This window comes from Tamandua tetradactyla, chromosome X (genome assembly GCF_023851605.1).
Source record: "Tamandua tetradactyla isolate mTamTet1 chromosome X, mTamTet1.pri, whole genome shotgun sequence".
NCBI classification, from domain to species: Eukaryota; Metazoa; Chordata; class Mammalia; order Pilosa; family Myrmecophagidae; genus Tamandua; species Tamandua tetradactyla.
Genome location: NC_135353.1, coordinates 165,250,380 through 165,266,734, shown reverse-complemented (window position 1 = coordinate 165,266,734; position 16,355 = coordinate 165,250,380). Strand labels below are relative to the sequence as shown.

At 44.1% G+C, this 16,355-nt stretch overlaps 1 pseudogene; it reads right to left on the bottom strand.

The window, feature by feature from the left end:
* Positions 1-4,497: 4,497 nt before the first annotated feature.
* LOC143672154 (zinc finger and SCAN domain-containing protein 4-like) lies at positions 4,498-5,771 on the bottom strand (annotated as a pseudogene).
* Positions 5,772-16,355: the final 10,584 nt, after the last annotated feature.

The window sequence follows — 16,355 nt, the reverse complement described above, 5'->3', positions numbered from 1 at the left end:
TGCCCAAGACCTGGGGTGGCCTGGAGGGAGCTGGAACCCTGGCAAAGGCCTGCCCGGGTGGAAGTGAGCCTGGAGGGAAGAAGCTGTCTGGTGGAATATAGAACCCAGGAGGAGAGGAAGCCATGGCTGTGACAATACCTGAAGCAGAGGAAGGAGATAAAATACCCTGGTTTATCTTCTCCTGTCCTTTAATCTCCAGGCTGCATTCACATTGGTTGAGATTAACTGGAAGCCAGCAAACAAGGCAGCCTGGGAAACGTAGTCTGTGGCATCAGAGAAGAGCAGGAGAAGGTTGTGGAATGGATCTGAGCTTCCATAGGCAAGATGCCTGCCATGGTACTCTTTAGATTTTACTAGTTGTTAAGCGGAGACAGTTTGAAATGTATGTTCACTCACTGCCATCTTGTTGCCATTGTTAACAAGCATTCAGTTAACGGTTTCCAGTACGCCTCAATAAGGACTGCACCTTCCAGGCTAAACTTTGACTCCGAAGTGTTTTGACAATGAAAGAGAAGGAATAGCTAATTGAGAAGACTTCCCACATTTTCCTAGAGAGCCTTTTTGTTCTTGTAATGTTTTCCACATCAGTCTGCGCTTCCTGGAAAACTTGTGCTCTTCTGAACATGGTTTTGTTCACTTCCCTCCTATGGACAACTGATTTTGTGAAGGGGAAAGTTCTGCAAAACTATCACTTTAGATCCAGGAGATCATCCAACTAGGATCTGTGAGCTGAATCTAGCCCATCGGGGTTTTTTGTAAAGTATTATTGGAACGTGGCCACGCTCACTGATTTATGTGTTGTGTATGAGTGCTTGCTCACTACAGCCACGGAGTTCAATAGACACAACAAAGACTGTGTTGAAGCCAAAAATATTTAGTATCTGGCCCTTTATAGAAAAAGTTGGCTGAGCCCTGCTTTAGAGTCTTTCTCGTCTGCAGAAAAAGATTTACATATAAATTATACAAATTTATATAAAAACTCAGATGTTGATAGAACAAGATGTTATAACACATTAATTTCATAAGGATTTTTTTGGCATTATTTTAATTTTTTTAAAAACAAGCTTTGTTTTCAGAGCATTTTTAGATTTATAGAAAAATTGCATAGAAAGAACAGAGTTCTGCCTCCCTCCCCTGCACCCAAGTGTGGTACATTTGCTACAGTTCATGAACCAATATTGATACATTATTGTTGCTGCATTTTTAGTACCCTTAAATTGGTCCCTAATTAAAAAAAATTTTTATTGATAAAATAACATGCAAACATAAACATTCTTAATATACAAACAGTCCATACATGATGTACAATCAGTGGCTCACAAGTTGTATATTCATCACCATGATCATTTTTTAGAACATTTGTACCATTCCAGAAAAAAGAAATAAAAAGAAAAAACTCATACATACCCTACTGCTTACCTCTCCCTCTCATTGACCACTAGCATTTCCATCTACCTAATGTATTTTAACCTTTGTTCCCCCTATTATTTGTTTATTTTTTATCCATATGTTTTACTCATCTGTCCATGCTGTACATAAAAGGAGCATCAGACGCAAGGTTTACACAGTCACACTGCGAAAGTATGGACATCGTTATATAATCATCTTCATAAGGATTTTAATCATCATTAATTTTGGTAAATTGAATGTTTTTCCTTACTATTTTCCTGTCTTATGTAGGCTATCTTTTCTTCAGCCCACAGAAAACTCAAAAATGTTCTTGACTCCTCATTATTCTCTCCATCTTGGTATTTGCTTCTCTACTATCTTGCATTTTCCTCCTATCTCTCTAACAACTCCTTCTCAATCCCTTGTCCACCTTCTTTCCTCCTATTACCCCTTAAACATGACATTCCCGGTGTCCTGTTCCTTTTGTTTTTCCCCCTCACATCACCTACCCCACTAAGTGATCTGATGCATCAGCTGCAAACTCTTCCTGAAAACTTCTGGTTTCATACCCAGATCTTTGTCCTGAGGGCTGAACTCTCAATTCCAGAATCCTCTCTCCTAGACCTATCCACTCACAGGGGTCTGAAATGTTGCACAGTAATAATAGACTTATTATCTCCCCCTCCAATCCTCCCTCATACTCCTTCTGTCTTTCCTCTCTGTTATCTGCTGTTCTACCCAAGCTAGACTCTTGGGAGTCCACATTGACTTGTCTTCTGCCAGTTAGTTACTGAGACCCACCGAGTCCATCTTCTAGATGTTCCTCAAATACGTGGCCTCCTCTCCATGATTACCGTCACTTCAATTCCTTACCACGTCTTGTCAGAACTGCCTCTCAGTGTTTTCCCTGGTGACTTCCACTCCTGATTCCATGATAATCCATACCCACACTGATGCCATAGTGACCTTTCTCAAACACATATTGATGATACATGCATACTTAAAATTCTTGAATGTGTCCTTAACACCTTTAGGGCAATATTCAAACATCTCACAAGGAATTTAGGGGACTTCATGACCTGAGGCTTTTGCTGAGCTGCCAAGTCCCATTTCTCACCATACTATTCCTCCATCCTTTTTGTTCCTTGCTCAAGCTACCACATACCTTTGTCTATGGCATTACCTCTATGTGCTTTTCCCTACCTTGATGCCCCTTTGTGCTCCTCTCATCCTTTAAGTCTTAGTTGAAGAATCACCTCCTCTTGGAAGTCTTCCCTGATTTCTCTGGGCTAGTTTAAGTGCCTTATTTGTGCTCTCACACCACCATATGACCGCCACTGTGATAGTACTTCCCATCCTGGGTAATGAGGTTATGGCCGTGGATTTTTCTGTTTTTCTCCTTCAGTCAATGGTGTGCTGTGATAGTGTCTACATGATGCCTAATGACCAGTAGGTGCTTAAAAGGGTCATTGAATACATGAATGGAGAATGTGTGAATGACTAGTGCCAGTTCACTTGTATTGGGCTTTCTGGACAATTTGATGCTGCATTTTATAATACTTCTTAAGCCATCGGTGCTCTCTACTCTGGGGACAATGGAATGCATTGCTAATAGCACCTGCCCTGTCCTTTGGGGACACATCCCTCTAGTTAACTTCATTCTGCTGAGGTAATCAATTGCAGGATCTTGCATCTCAGGCCTAAAAGACATGTGAGACAGGCTGGTCAATTATAGCCCCTTATTCACCTGGTCACAGTGTGTGTGTGACTGGAGAAAGGACGGTTGTCTTTCTGCTGGGGGCAGGGGCAGACCTAGGGATGGGGAATGAGAGCCAGGGAGAAAGAGGGGGGATACTGTTTGAATGCCAGGACCAAGCACACCTTCAGTTAAAAGCAAACCTGATCTTCCTAGCTACGTGAATCAATAAACTTCCCTTTCCTTTTTCCCTTAAAGAAGTTTCAACTGGGCTATGTCATGTATAATGTCATGATTCTTGATCATTATTAAACCTGACAAACTTATGTTTTTATTTTTTTCTTGTCACTGAAACAGAAATTAAGCTTATAGAAGCCATATTCACTCTGTTGAGGGGACACATGCATCAGTAAACTTTTATGGAAATCCCACATTACCACCTTTTAATAGATAAAGAGAACTTATAAAGGGTGATAAGAAAGCCACAAATAACTTAAAAAGGAATTATAAGATCTACATGCATAAGCAGAAGACTAGGGTTTATAGATCTTGGAGAAGATTAGAGAAATCTTCATTGTGATATTGATTTATATGAGTGGTTGTTACCCAGAAGAGGATGACCAGAAAACTCCATCTCTAGGAGCTTAGATGGAGGTTAAGATACAATAGAGAGAAATCCTTAAACTGATCAAATACTGAAGGAGGTTGTGGAATCTTATTTGGAGACTGAAATTAAATCTTATCATTTTGAGAATGACTTCTGTAGGCTTTGCTTTAAAGCCAGGTGAGAGAATTTGTTATTAGTTTTTCTGCAGTCCTGCAATGTGGAATAGCTCCACTTCATGTATTTCTCAAACTTTTAGTATTATTAGGTACCAGTAATGTTTGCCTATTTAACTTGGTGCAGCAATTACTTTTGGAAGAGATAATTTGGTGTATGTGACATGCAGGTTTCTATGAACTTCACGTGGGCTTCTTTGTCTTTTCTCAGTATCTCTAGAAGAGAGTTCACCTTTTATTATTTTAATAAGACCAAGATAATTTTGTCTTAAAGTTAAAGAGAATGTCTAGGGTCATTCTTCAGTATTAGAATTAGAAACACAGTATCCTTACATTTCAGATCCGTGTTCATCCATCTGTCCATTCATCCATTCTTTTTATTAATATTCACTGAGTGTTCACTATGTATCAGAAATTGAGCTGGTCCTCTTTTTTTCCCTTCATTTTGTTTCTTTTTCTATTGGAAGTTTTCCTCAGGAAAATTTAATCTTTGAATAAGGGTGTCACATAATAAAGGAGGGTGGAGAAACTAGTAATTCTACCCAAGCAACCAATCTGTATATATCTCCCAATTAAAATAATTATCATTTTGCAGGAAATATTAGATGTACTGCATAATTATAAAATATATCCTATGTGGGGGCAGCCTCTGGGGAAGCTTCTGGTGGGGCAGAATCACCTTTGAGATGAATTCTCTGGTGGGTCTGCACGTAGTAGTGGAATGTGGGTGATTGCGTGTAGCTTTTCTGGCAGAGGGAACACACCCAGGGCTTCTCTCCAGCATGGATTCTCTTGTGAGCCTGCAGGTTGGTTTTGTGGCTGAAGGATTTCTCACATGTGCTTCACTTGAGGGGCTTATCTGCTGCGTGAATCTTCTGGTGCACGTGTAGTCTGATGTCTGGAAGAAACCTTTGACACTCAGCACAAACAAATGGTCTCACATTCCTGTGTCTTCTCTGGTGGGCATCTAGTTGCAAGAAATATCTAAAGATTCTGGGACATCTGTATGATTTGGGGTGACTGTGTACTCTTTCTGGTTTTTCCCTCATTGCTTTGGTCAGTAGGTATAGGTTCAGGGGTGGCTTGGGAAAGGACAGGCTCAGGGGTGGCTTGGTCTGGCCTGGGGAGAAACTGTGGTCCACCTCCATGGGGACATCTTGATAAGAGGGTTCTCCTAGGGATTCTTCCTGGAATCTGGGGGAGCCAAGCCCTGTTCTTCTGGGGTTCTGTACATTCTCCCAAGAAACACTTCCCTCTTCAAGCTGATGGCTATTATCTTCCTGAATAATAACCAGGGAAGGTACTTGATTGCCTGGTAATACTGTCATTTACATCATTGGTTTTCACAGAAATGTTGCTGCTGTCTTCTTTATGGTCATCTCCTTGTCCTATTTGAAGAGAAATATCTTGGGAACCCTGGAAGTCTACTCTCATGCATTTTCTTGGGATTCTTACTGGCATTCGTTCCATGAAATGAAAAACAACTTCTCCCGAGGGCACGTGGATATAGACGAGGCTAGGTGACCTCATGCAGTCATCAGTAAGATCTTCCATGAGTTTCTCCAGGTCTCTTCCACATGAGTCCCATTTCTCTAGCAAAGTGAACTTGTTTCTGTAGTGTCCATTCATCAGAAACTGTCCCAGGACTAATTGAGAAATAATTTCTCCTTGCTGGGTTTGTCAAGCTGCAGCCACAAGTGAAACACCTTATGGAGTCTTTTGAGTTCCTGCCTTGCAAATGAGCCAGTGTTGGTTTGATATTAGCTGAGCTGAGGGCCCTAGAACTTAGAGGTCGCCTTTCCCACCTAGACATCAGATCCTTGGGTGGGTTCAAATGCTTTATTTTCTGACCCAGGATCACCCTGGATGGGTCATATTGAAAGGAGGTTCTGAGAGCCGAAGCCATGCTTAGCAGGATTTCTCATGAGAGACTAAACTCTGAGGATTAAGGCTCTGCTGACTCATATCCCTGGGGATCTGTGTTAACAAATGGGGGTCAGTTAAAGACTGCAATCTCTCCTTGAGTCAGTGCTATGAGCTGGATCCTGGGCTGAATGCTGAGCAGTGTGACTTTGTTTCCGCATTGCGTTCCAAGCTGGTCCTCTTTTAATACTGCTTGTAACACTATTCTTGGTTCTCTAATCGCCTTTGCTCTAACATGTCACTTCACAAATCATTGACTATTTTACCATGTCAATCAGTTTGTCCTGGACTTAAGCCAGGCACATTTTGACAGCTCCAAACTTGCCCCTTTTCTTTTCTTGACGCTTTCCTTTGCAAAGTGGGATCAGCCTTAGATGGTTCAGTGTAGGGGAAACACTGCTCTAAGTTCCGATGCTTTTTTCTTTCTTTCTTTTTTTTTGCCTTGACATCTCTTGACCTGGCCTTGATTGTCTGTCTTTCCAGGCCCTCTGGGTCCATAGTGAACTCTTTTCTGGTGCCATTGCCACTGGGGTCAAATGGTTTCTATTTTGAAGCCTGTGAAAAGCACAATGCCTGCCTTCTGTTGGCGTTTCCATTGTGGATTCCCTCTGTCTGCTGCTCTTCCTGACTTGTGTTGAACTTTCACCCCTTAAGTTGCTGAAAAGGAATCTGTTCAAGGGAGGTAATGATGGAATATACATACATCTTTGAGAACATTTTAAGTTAAAATTTGACAACTTTAACAAGTTTAAGTTTTCTTTAAAATTTAGGATGTTAAAATACCTTAAAGACTATAGGTAAACATGTCTCATTGATGATCTGCTTAATTGCTCACGTGAAAAGACTCAGCCAGCTCTCAGGCAAACCCTTTTTCCTCTCAATAACCCACTCATATTACCATCTGCTCCCAAGGACCAATTCTCCCATCAGGTAGCTGCTAGCTTTTTCCTTACCACCTGGCCTCAACTACCCATCCCATTGTTTGACTTCTCGTTCTATAGTTGCTTGTGTCCTGGCACTCACAGTCACACGTGTGCCCCTACATGGCTGATCCAGAACCTTCCATGGGAAGCCATGCATATGGCAGGCAGCTCCACTTTTCATCAGGATCAGGGGCCGTTCAGTTGTTGTGTCAAGTTCACTCGATGATGCCCCAGTTAGAGATGGACTTCCTGGTCAGTGCCATCAGGTCCTCTGTCCCCCAACTTCAATGCAGTCCCCTTCAGCCATGCTGAGAGTCTCTGTAGCAGTTGGTGCAAGGGGGAAACAGGAACAGGAAAAGCCTTAGACTATTCATTCATCATGTCTCTCACTTACCCTAAGCAGTAGTCTTCCTTCAGTATACTCTTAGCACAGTGTCTATGCTAAGTGGCTTATCTGTATTGTTTTGTTTGTCAACAATAATCATAATCAGCGTAATAACTGACAGCACTTACTCTGCACATAGTGGACAAGCCCTCGATGTGGATTATCTCATTTATTCATCATTGGATTCCAGAAATGTGTCCAAAACCTCTGTTCAAGGAAGAAGAAAGGGAAAAGCTGGCTGTAGCCCCCAATGCCCCCGCCACTTGTTTTGGCTTTGGGCGTTCAATTTTTCAAAATGTTTTTCAATTTTATAATTTTTTTCCTTTTGAAGCCCTTTCAAATTCATGCGAAGTTGGGAAAATAATACAGGACCCAGTTCCTGTGTGCTTCCCCCTTTCCACAATGAGGATGGTTTCTTACATAAACACAGGCATATTGTCACAACCAGGAAAGTCCTGGTGGCATAGTGCTGCTAACTCAGGTACCGGCCTTTGGCAGCTTGCACAGTTTTGACATACATTACTCTTTGTTTCTGTGTTTTTGGTGGCTGGTTCTGTGAAACTTCATCATGTGACTGGACTTGAGTAACCATCGTGGGCAGGCCACGCGGTGTTCTGTCAGCGCAAAGGAATTTCCTCATGTCACCCCTTCATAGTCACACGCTTCCCGCGACCCTGTTCCCTGGTAACCGCTGTTACATCCTGCAGCACTGTCATTGTGTCGCTTCGAGAACATTATATAAATGGAATCATACAGTGAGTGACCCTTTTGGACATGACTTTTTCACTCAGCCTAATGTGCTTGAGATCCAGCCAAGTGTTGTGTGTGATTATGTATTAACGCTTCATTTCTTTTTGTCTCCTTTTTTAAAAGAGTAGACTTTCTTGAAGAGTCCCCAACTGGAATATTCAGATTTCAGCACCCCTGCTCAGTCCCTCAGTGCCTGGAGGGCAGAGTCTTCTCTAAGCTGGGTCAGCCACAGAGCCTCCTGGGACAGGGGACCTTTGTCTTTGTAAAGAGCCTTCTGGCTTCAGTCAACTGCTTACTTGTCACCCAAAGTGCGTAATCTTCCTTCATTACCTCATCATTTTTCTTACCCCTAGTTTCCAGCTGTCTCTTGCTCTTCATCCCTGAGGTAAGGACCCAGGTGAAGAGTGTTTGGGAGGTGATCCCAGGAAACGGAAGTGGGGAGGAGGGAGCAGGTGGAAGCAAGCATGGAAATGCCAAGAAAGGGCGTGTTAATGAGTAGGTCACCTCAATGGGCAACTGGGGTTCATTCCCACCAGGGCCTCACAAGGAACCAGGTAGAAGATGCCTCAGGAGTACCCCTGTTGGTTGAGGGTTGTCCAGAGTACATTATTGTACCATGTTTTGGGCAGTGCTTGCACAGGTGGACTCGGGGAGCTCTCTGCTTGGGAGCTGGGCCAGCGCTGCTGCCTGAAAGTTAGAAGACACCGAGGAGATGTGTCCACTCTAAGCTTGGTTGGCAGAAACTTTGCCTGCAAAGTCCTTTGCTTTGAAGGGTCACTGGACCTGATTTCCACATTCTCTGAGGCCCAGCTCAGCATCCCTCAAGAGACCGTCTTCTTGCTGCCCCAGTTAACTGGCTCTTTTGCTTTTCTGGGCCGCCCGTGCTGCTGACTTTGGAAGCATAGAATTGCAGGAATTTTATATATATAATTACATTAATCTAGACCTAAGTTTTTTGTTTTTTTTTTAACTTTGAGTAGCTTCATGTAAATGTTTATTTTCTACAAAGTCAGGCCTTAGTGTACTGAAATTGGCCTTCTCAGGTTCCAGGTTCTGCTCTTTAGACTGTAGCTCTTTCTTGCATACTCCGAAAGGCACCCCTGTAACTGGCCCCGATATCTTAACTGAGTTCCCAAATTCCTGTTTTTCTAAACAGCTCTTCTACCTTTCTGTGAGTGCTGCCTGGCGTTAGCACTCATGGCTTATGTGTTTATCAGCCTCCCGCATTCGCCTTATTGGTGTCAGCCTTGGAGTTTTAAGCTCTTTGTATCCTGGGCTGCTAGCGTGGGGTCCCAAATGTAGTTGGGTCACTAAGTGTGTGCAGCTGGGGGTGGAGGTGACAGGTGAACTACAGACGCAGGCCTCCCATTTGGACTTTTGGTGGCCGTAGGACTGGGTCTTGGTGGCAGTCATTGTGAAGCAGCTGCCAGCCAGGCTCCTGCTGGCCACGTGGGCCATGGCCCAGGGCCCTCAGTGAACACCCTCGGGGCCAGCCAGGCTTGTTCAAACTGTCTCCGAGAGGTGCAGTGAGGTAGGACTGATGGAAGTGGGGGGAAAGGCACCTCCTCTTGTTGCCAGCAGTCTCTGCTTCTGTCTCTCCCTGGCTTCACGTGTGACCCTGTTGGTAGGCTTCTCTTAGCTACTGCCTTTTCCCAGTTCCATATTCTGAAAGTGTTATATTTAATGTAGCTTATTAAAAACAACCTAGCCCATCGTTTCAGTTATCTCTTGCTGAGTAACAAAGTAGCCCAAAACTTAGACTCTTGAGAGAACAAGAGTTTACTCTCTCTCTCCAGTTGGTGGGTCAGGAATTTGGGCAGGGCTCAGATGCATGGTTTTTCTGCTCTAAGAATAACTGGGAGGGTCATTGATTTGGCTGTGTCACCTGGCAGCTGGGCTGGAAAGTCCACGTGGCTGTTTGGTCCCCCCTAGAACATGGTGTAAGGGTTCAGCCTTCTTTACAGTCAGGGTAATTGGACTTCCATCTTGGTGGCTGATTTCCAGAAGGAAGGAAATGGAAGCTGTCAGGATCAGTAAGAGCTGGACTCAAAGTCCCAGAATGTGTCTTCTGCCGCATGTGATTGGCCAAAGCATATCATAAGGCCAGCCCAGGTGGTAGGGGAGGGGAAATAGAGGCATTTTTTGCTGGGAGGTGCATTGTGCAAATACAGGGGTGGAAAGAAGTATTGGGAGTCCTCTTTGGAGATTAGTTAATGTGCTTATCTAATTAGCCCAGGTGGTAGGGGTGGACTTGACTCAAAGGAGTGCAAGGCCAGGCTGTACAGGGAACTACGCAGGGACCTGGCTTGATGGAGTTACCAGCCTTTTTAATTTTTTTTTGAGAATTTGGATTAAAAAACAAATCTGTAGTAGAAAGCTAAAGGAGAGAGGATTTGTGAGGAAGAGTAGGAAGCGTGGGGGACATGAGCAAGCTGGTGGCATAGGATCACAGACAGGCAGAGAGAAGTGGACAGCCTGGAAGAGAGGGACCCTGAGGCCACCGAGAAGGGCAGAGAGAGTTCTAGGCCCTCCTGCTGACTGGAGCTCACGGGATCCAGGGCTCCTTCCAACCAGCTCACATGCATTATGAGATGCCTCCTTTTACCTGAGGGATCCAAGTGTGTCTCTTTTCTTTATTTCCAACAAGATGATTAGAGATGGATTCAAATCCCAGATCTGCCCCCTACTGGCTTGGGTCCTCAGGCAAGTTAATTTTGGGCTTCAGTTTTCTCATCTGCAAACAAGAAGAGTAATTATGCCTATGCAATTTGGTTGTTTTGAGGATTACAAAATTTCTATCCTATTAAAACATTTGCAAGTCCTTGGAACCCTGCCTGGCATGTAGCTCTGTAAGTAATTGTTCAATAAAAATGTTAACACAAGGTTTAGCAGTCTTGGGCTGAGAGAACAAATGCAGATTCTGCTTTGGGAAGTAAATTAGATATTTCATTGGGAAAATACACATTGTTCTCTTTGTTAACCAAGGTAAATCAGTCCTATCATGGTGTCATTGCTTGCTACTGAACTGGAAAACGTGTATTCTGAAAAACGTGGCACCAGGTTATCTATGCAGGTAGAAGAAACTGCGGATATAGTAAATCATGTCAGCTGAGGTATCCTGATCCTTATCAGGGAAATGGAGCTTCTTTGAGCTTGCTATGCTCTTTCCTCCACCCTTTTCCCAATCTTTTTTTTTTTTTTTTTAATTAACGGAAAAAAAGAAATTAACCCAACATTTAGAAATCATACCATTCTACATATGCACTCAGTAATTCTTAACATCATCACATAGATGCATGATCATCATTTCTTAGTACATTTGCATTGGTTTAGAGGAACTAGCAACACAACAGAGAAAGATATAAAATGTTAATATAGAGAAAAGAAATAAAAGTAGTAATAATAGTAAAAACAAACAAACAAACAAAAAAACAAAAAAACCCTATAGCTCAGATGCAGCTTCATTCAGTGTTTTAACATGATTACTTTACAATTAGGTATTATTGTGCTGTCCATTTTTGAGTTTTTGTATCTAGTCCTGTTGCACAGTCTGTATCCCTTCAGCTCCAATTACCCATTATCTTACCCTGTTTCTAACTCTTGCTGGACTCTGTTACCAATGACATATTCCAAGTTTATTCTCGAATGTCGATTGACATCATTGCCTTTTCCCAATCTTGCTTCTTTTCCTCTCCCTCCCAAGCTAAACCAGTCTGTAGAGTTGTCTCAACATGTGCTGGCCGACACGCCATTCATAGTGGAGAAGCATGCCAGGGAGACCCAGAGCAACCTGCTGAGTTATGGGCCGGTGGCCTCTCTTGTCACTTTCTGATTTAACATCAAAAGACCGGATTAAGAGTGTAGTCACACTAGGCAAACACATACACTGCTGCAGATATATTTTCTTTTGTTTTTCACTTTGGCAATGTGAAAAAATGAGCTAAAAGTGGCTCTTGGTGCAATGATTCAAATACCTTTGGACCTTCCCACCATATGTTTTTGACATTTTCTTTTATCACATGTGAGTGTATATTATAATACACGGCATGTTTCAAAGGGGAACCAGATGGCTGGGTGTTTTCCAGTTCAAGATTCTCAGGCAAAAGGGAAGAAGGAAGCTGGAGCTCTGTTTGATTCTGATGAAACCTACAGGCCAGGGGAGGTGCTGGTCAGTGGTATTTAAGGAAGGCTCGGGTTTACGATGAAGGCAGCTAAGCGCTCAGTCACATCAGAATGCCTCTTTCATGGGCCTCTCCTTTAAACACTGATTGAACCTATTCCTTTGCATCTGCTCAGTTTGGATACGTTGAGACAAGCAATGCTTTAAACTAGTGTTTCTTCTTCTAAATAGACACAAGTTTCAGAAAAATGGAATAGTTGCTTGGGGGTGACATTTCAAAATATGGCCAGTTTTAAACTCTTGCTCCCAGGTTGTTTAGGCTGCTGGAGAATCATTTGCCCAATGAAGACAGGACAAGCTAAGCTGGAGAGAAGGAAGCGGGAAAGGGACTTCACCGTTTTCCCAAGACAATTGGAGGGACATTGCACCGGGGGCTTAGCTCGGCCTCCAGCATCATGGAGGAATGTGAAGCAATAGTCACAATTGCATGCAACAGGCCGTGCAAATCGTGCAATATATGCCACCATCTTAATAAAGATGACAGCATTTTCAACATAAAAATAAAGCCTGAAGAACACATGAGTACTTTGGAGGGCTGCGCTGATGATGATGCTGATATCAGGTTCTTTCTGGGTGCCTGCTCCAGGCCTGCCCATCCCAACCTTTGTTGGTGTTGAAAATTGTGCAGGGGGAGCTTCGAAAATGGGTGATGTGCTCTGCTTGTGGGCAGAGGAGAAAGCACAGAAGTCTTTAAAAACTTCTGCAGCTGGGAAGTAGAAGTGCTTGGTTTTGAACCCCAGACCTGCAACAGTGGTTCTCCAGGATACTCGGGATGGAGAGCCCCATTCAGCTTTCACCACCCTGAATTCAGCCCTTTGGGGAATAACCACCGCAGCCCATTTTGAGTCTTGTTCTGTCCCTCATTTGCTCTTTCTCCACGTCACTCATGCCTCCTCTCCCACCTGGCATTGTTCATTCTCTCACCTCGCTTTCTCTCCTGTGCGCCAAACTCAGCTGTCCCACCTGCTAGAAAGCACCACCCCCAGTCCCAGAGGCATAGTCAGCTCAAAAGGACCCAAAAATGAACTTGGCCTCCCCCAACCTTCTCCCCACCTGCTCTTCCTCCTGAATTCCTTTCTTTTCTGATGGCCTGGTTGTTTGTTCCACACTGCAAGAGTTATTTTTCTAACATAGGATTTTGATCATGGCGTTCCTTCCGTCAGATCCTTCAGGAAATTGTCATGATATTTTGGGTAAAGTTCAAGCATCACAGCAGGGCCTCTGCGACCCTCCTCATCTCTTCCTGGCTTGTTTTTTTTTTGTCTCCTGGAGAACTGTTGAGCTGGATGTGTTTGATGTCTTTGCAATCCCTCAGATATCCCATGCATGCTCACTTTTTCCCACATTTATTTTCATCTTCCCTCAGCAAGGAAAGCCCTTTCTTTTCTCCTCTCCAGGTCTGTTAAGATAAATGCATGCCCTGGCATTTCTCCACTGTGTCCTTCCTCCCATCCGTGGGTGCCCACCCTGTGGCCTCCTGTGCCACCCTCCCCTGAAACCAGTGCAATCCTCAAGGGCAGTGACCGCCCCCAGCTTCTCTCCATGGCTTTTCTTGTCCCCAGCCTGCATGGCCTTGAGAGCCAGGACTGTGGGCCTTACCGGTTTCAGGAGCCTGGTGTCCAGCCAGGGCCTGGTAGCTACAGGAGAGAGCAGAGAGCATGGGCTGCTTATGGCTCACTCGGTTTACCAGAACAAAAGTCTTCTGCTCCCAGTTCCTGAGTAAAACAGCACAACTCGGTGGTCCAGCGAGGCCAGAAGACCCTCGTTTTCTCTGACACTAGCTGGCCAGCCTCAAGGAGCATGGCTGGGCCTTCTCTGGGCCTCGGCACATCCTGGGTGCCCAGCACGCTTCCCTGGTGGCTGGTGTGCTTTCATCTGCTTTGGGACATGATGGGAGGCTGCAATGGGGGACCCACAGTCCCCCCAAGAAGGGATGTGCAGTGCTGGGAGGAGTCTGTGGGGAGGGCAGATGGCACAGGGAGGAGCTTCCCTGGAGGAAGGAGAGGGGCAGATAGCTGTGCTGCACGGCCCAGCTCTTCCCCTACAACCTTTTCAAGGAGGTGCCATTCACAGGGGGCTTTTCATGTCTCTAGCTCCTGTGCCCAGTGTCTCTGGAGTCGCTTCATTTCATCCTCACTGTGATCCCAGGAGGGAGGTAAGCCCATTAGCCTCGTTTTATTTCTTTCTTTATTATTCACTGCGATACAAGTCACATACTATACAACTCGCCCTTTAAAAGTATATGGTTCAGTAGTTCTTAATATGCTCACGAGGTTGTACAACCATCACCGCTATCTAATTCCAGAACATTCCCATCACCATATCCAAAGAAACACAGTACCCATCAGCACTCATGCCAGGCTCCTCAGCCATGGGCACCCACTGATCTGCCTCTATGGATTTGCCTATTCTGGGTTTTCACAGAGATGGAATCTTACCATATGTGGCCTTACGTGACCGGCGTCCTTCACTTAGCATAATGTTTTCAAGGTTCATTTGCCTCATAGCTCATGGTATGTATCAGTGCTTTCTTCCTCTCTATGGCTGGATAATATTTGATTCATATGGGGAGACCACATTCTGTGTATCCTTTCATGTGTTGATGGACATTTGGTTGTTTCCACCTTTTGGCAATTGTGATTTTGCAGCTGTAAGCCCCATTTTGTAGGGGAAGAAACAGAATCTCAGAGGGATTAATTGGAACACAGTAATTAAAAGCATTGCTTTCTGAACCAGACAGACTTAGATTCAAAAGTTACCTTCATCAATTCCTTACCATATGGCTTTGGGCAAGTTATTTGTCCTCGTTAGTTTCTGTAGTAGCCAATATAAAGGTCACAATATCACTGACTGCTAGGGTTGCCGTGAGGCCTCCTGGGAATTCATATAAAGGAGTATTTGTACCCATTAAGCCTTCCAGGGACAGCCATGGTGGGTGCTCAGTACATAAACTTTGAGTGAACAAATGTATGAAAAGAACATGATTTGAATTCAGATTTGGCCACGTATCAACTACGTGACCTTGACCAAGTTACTCAGCTATGAAATTAGGTGATGGCAGCTGCAGTAGTTGTACTAAATAAGATCAAGTACAAGGTCTAGGAGAGTTCCTGGCACCTGGCCGGGACTCAGTAAATGCCATTCTTGTCCCGAAGGGCAGTTCTGTACTTCCTCTTTCATTACAAGGCACCATGCTACCCGACCTCAGATGTAGCCTTCCAGGTACCGGTGAGTGATAATGTCCCCTTTTGACATACAACATTAATCTTGTATGGTATAGGGCAAGAGGAGGACAGAATGCAAAACACAATTTGGGAGCTGCTTATCTGGGAAACATACACAGCGCCCATGAAACATTCTTTATTTTACTTCGCCCTGGAACCTTTATCTGTTTATTTTTGTTAGGGCCAACTTTTCTAGACCAGTGATATAAAAACTAAAGACACCAAAAATGTTCAGCTTTGGCAGAAAGACCTGGGTGCAAATTGATTATCTGACATTGTCAGGGTTCTTGCTTAGCAGGAGGGGCTGAGCCTGAATGGGGAAAGTCATGTGGTTGGCCTCCATTCGATCTGTGTGTAATTCAATGGAGGTCAGGCATGGGGGTGCCGGGTAAAGGGAGATGTCTTTGAAAGAACTCATCAGATGTCACTTGGGGATTATTAACGCACTGAGACACACACCTTTGGCCTTGGGATTTACTAAAGTTAGAATGGTGAGGTGTTTCCTCTGAAACCCAGATGCAGGCTGCCCTCAGGACGCGGGCCCCTTCCCTCGCTGCTACCTCGCCAGCCTGGCCCGTGGCATTGTCTATCTTTGGCCTCACTCAGGTTTGTTTTCTGCACTGAATGCTGATGACATGATTCTGCTCAGACTCTCCAGTAATGTCTGGGTTCCAACCATGAGGACAACAACAAAACAGAAAAAAAAACCCATGCTTTGTGGTGTTTTGTCACTCCACTGCTTTTACCCCATGACTGGCAAGCTCAGGTCATGGTATGAGTGCCACGGAGGCCATTTATGAGATGATAAGTGAACTGTGTGGTGTGGGAAGAGGCTGAGAGTTAAGGCTGATTACTTAGCAGTGTTAGTCACTTAATAGGATATTTTCATCAGTGCATGTTACTAGCTCTGATGAATCCCATACATATCCATTCTTCTTTTCTATTTCCCTGCAAGCCGTTTACAAGTACATATATTTATGCTAGGTTAAAGTCTCAGTTGGTTTGCATTTATCCACGTATGTACTTCTAGAAATCTTAGGAACCCCTGAAGCAGTTTTAAAGAGTTGTTTTTTAGGCACTTTTGCTTGAGTGCAGGCGTGACACA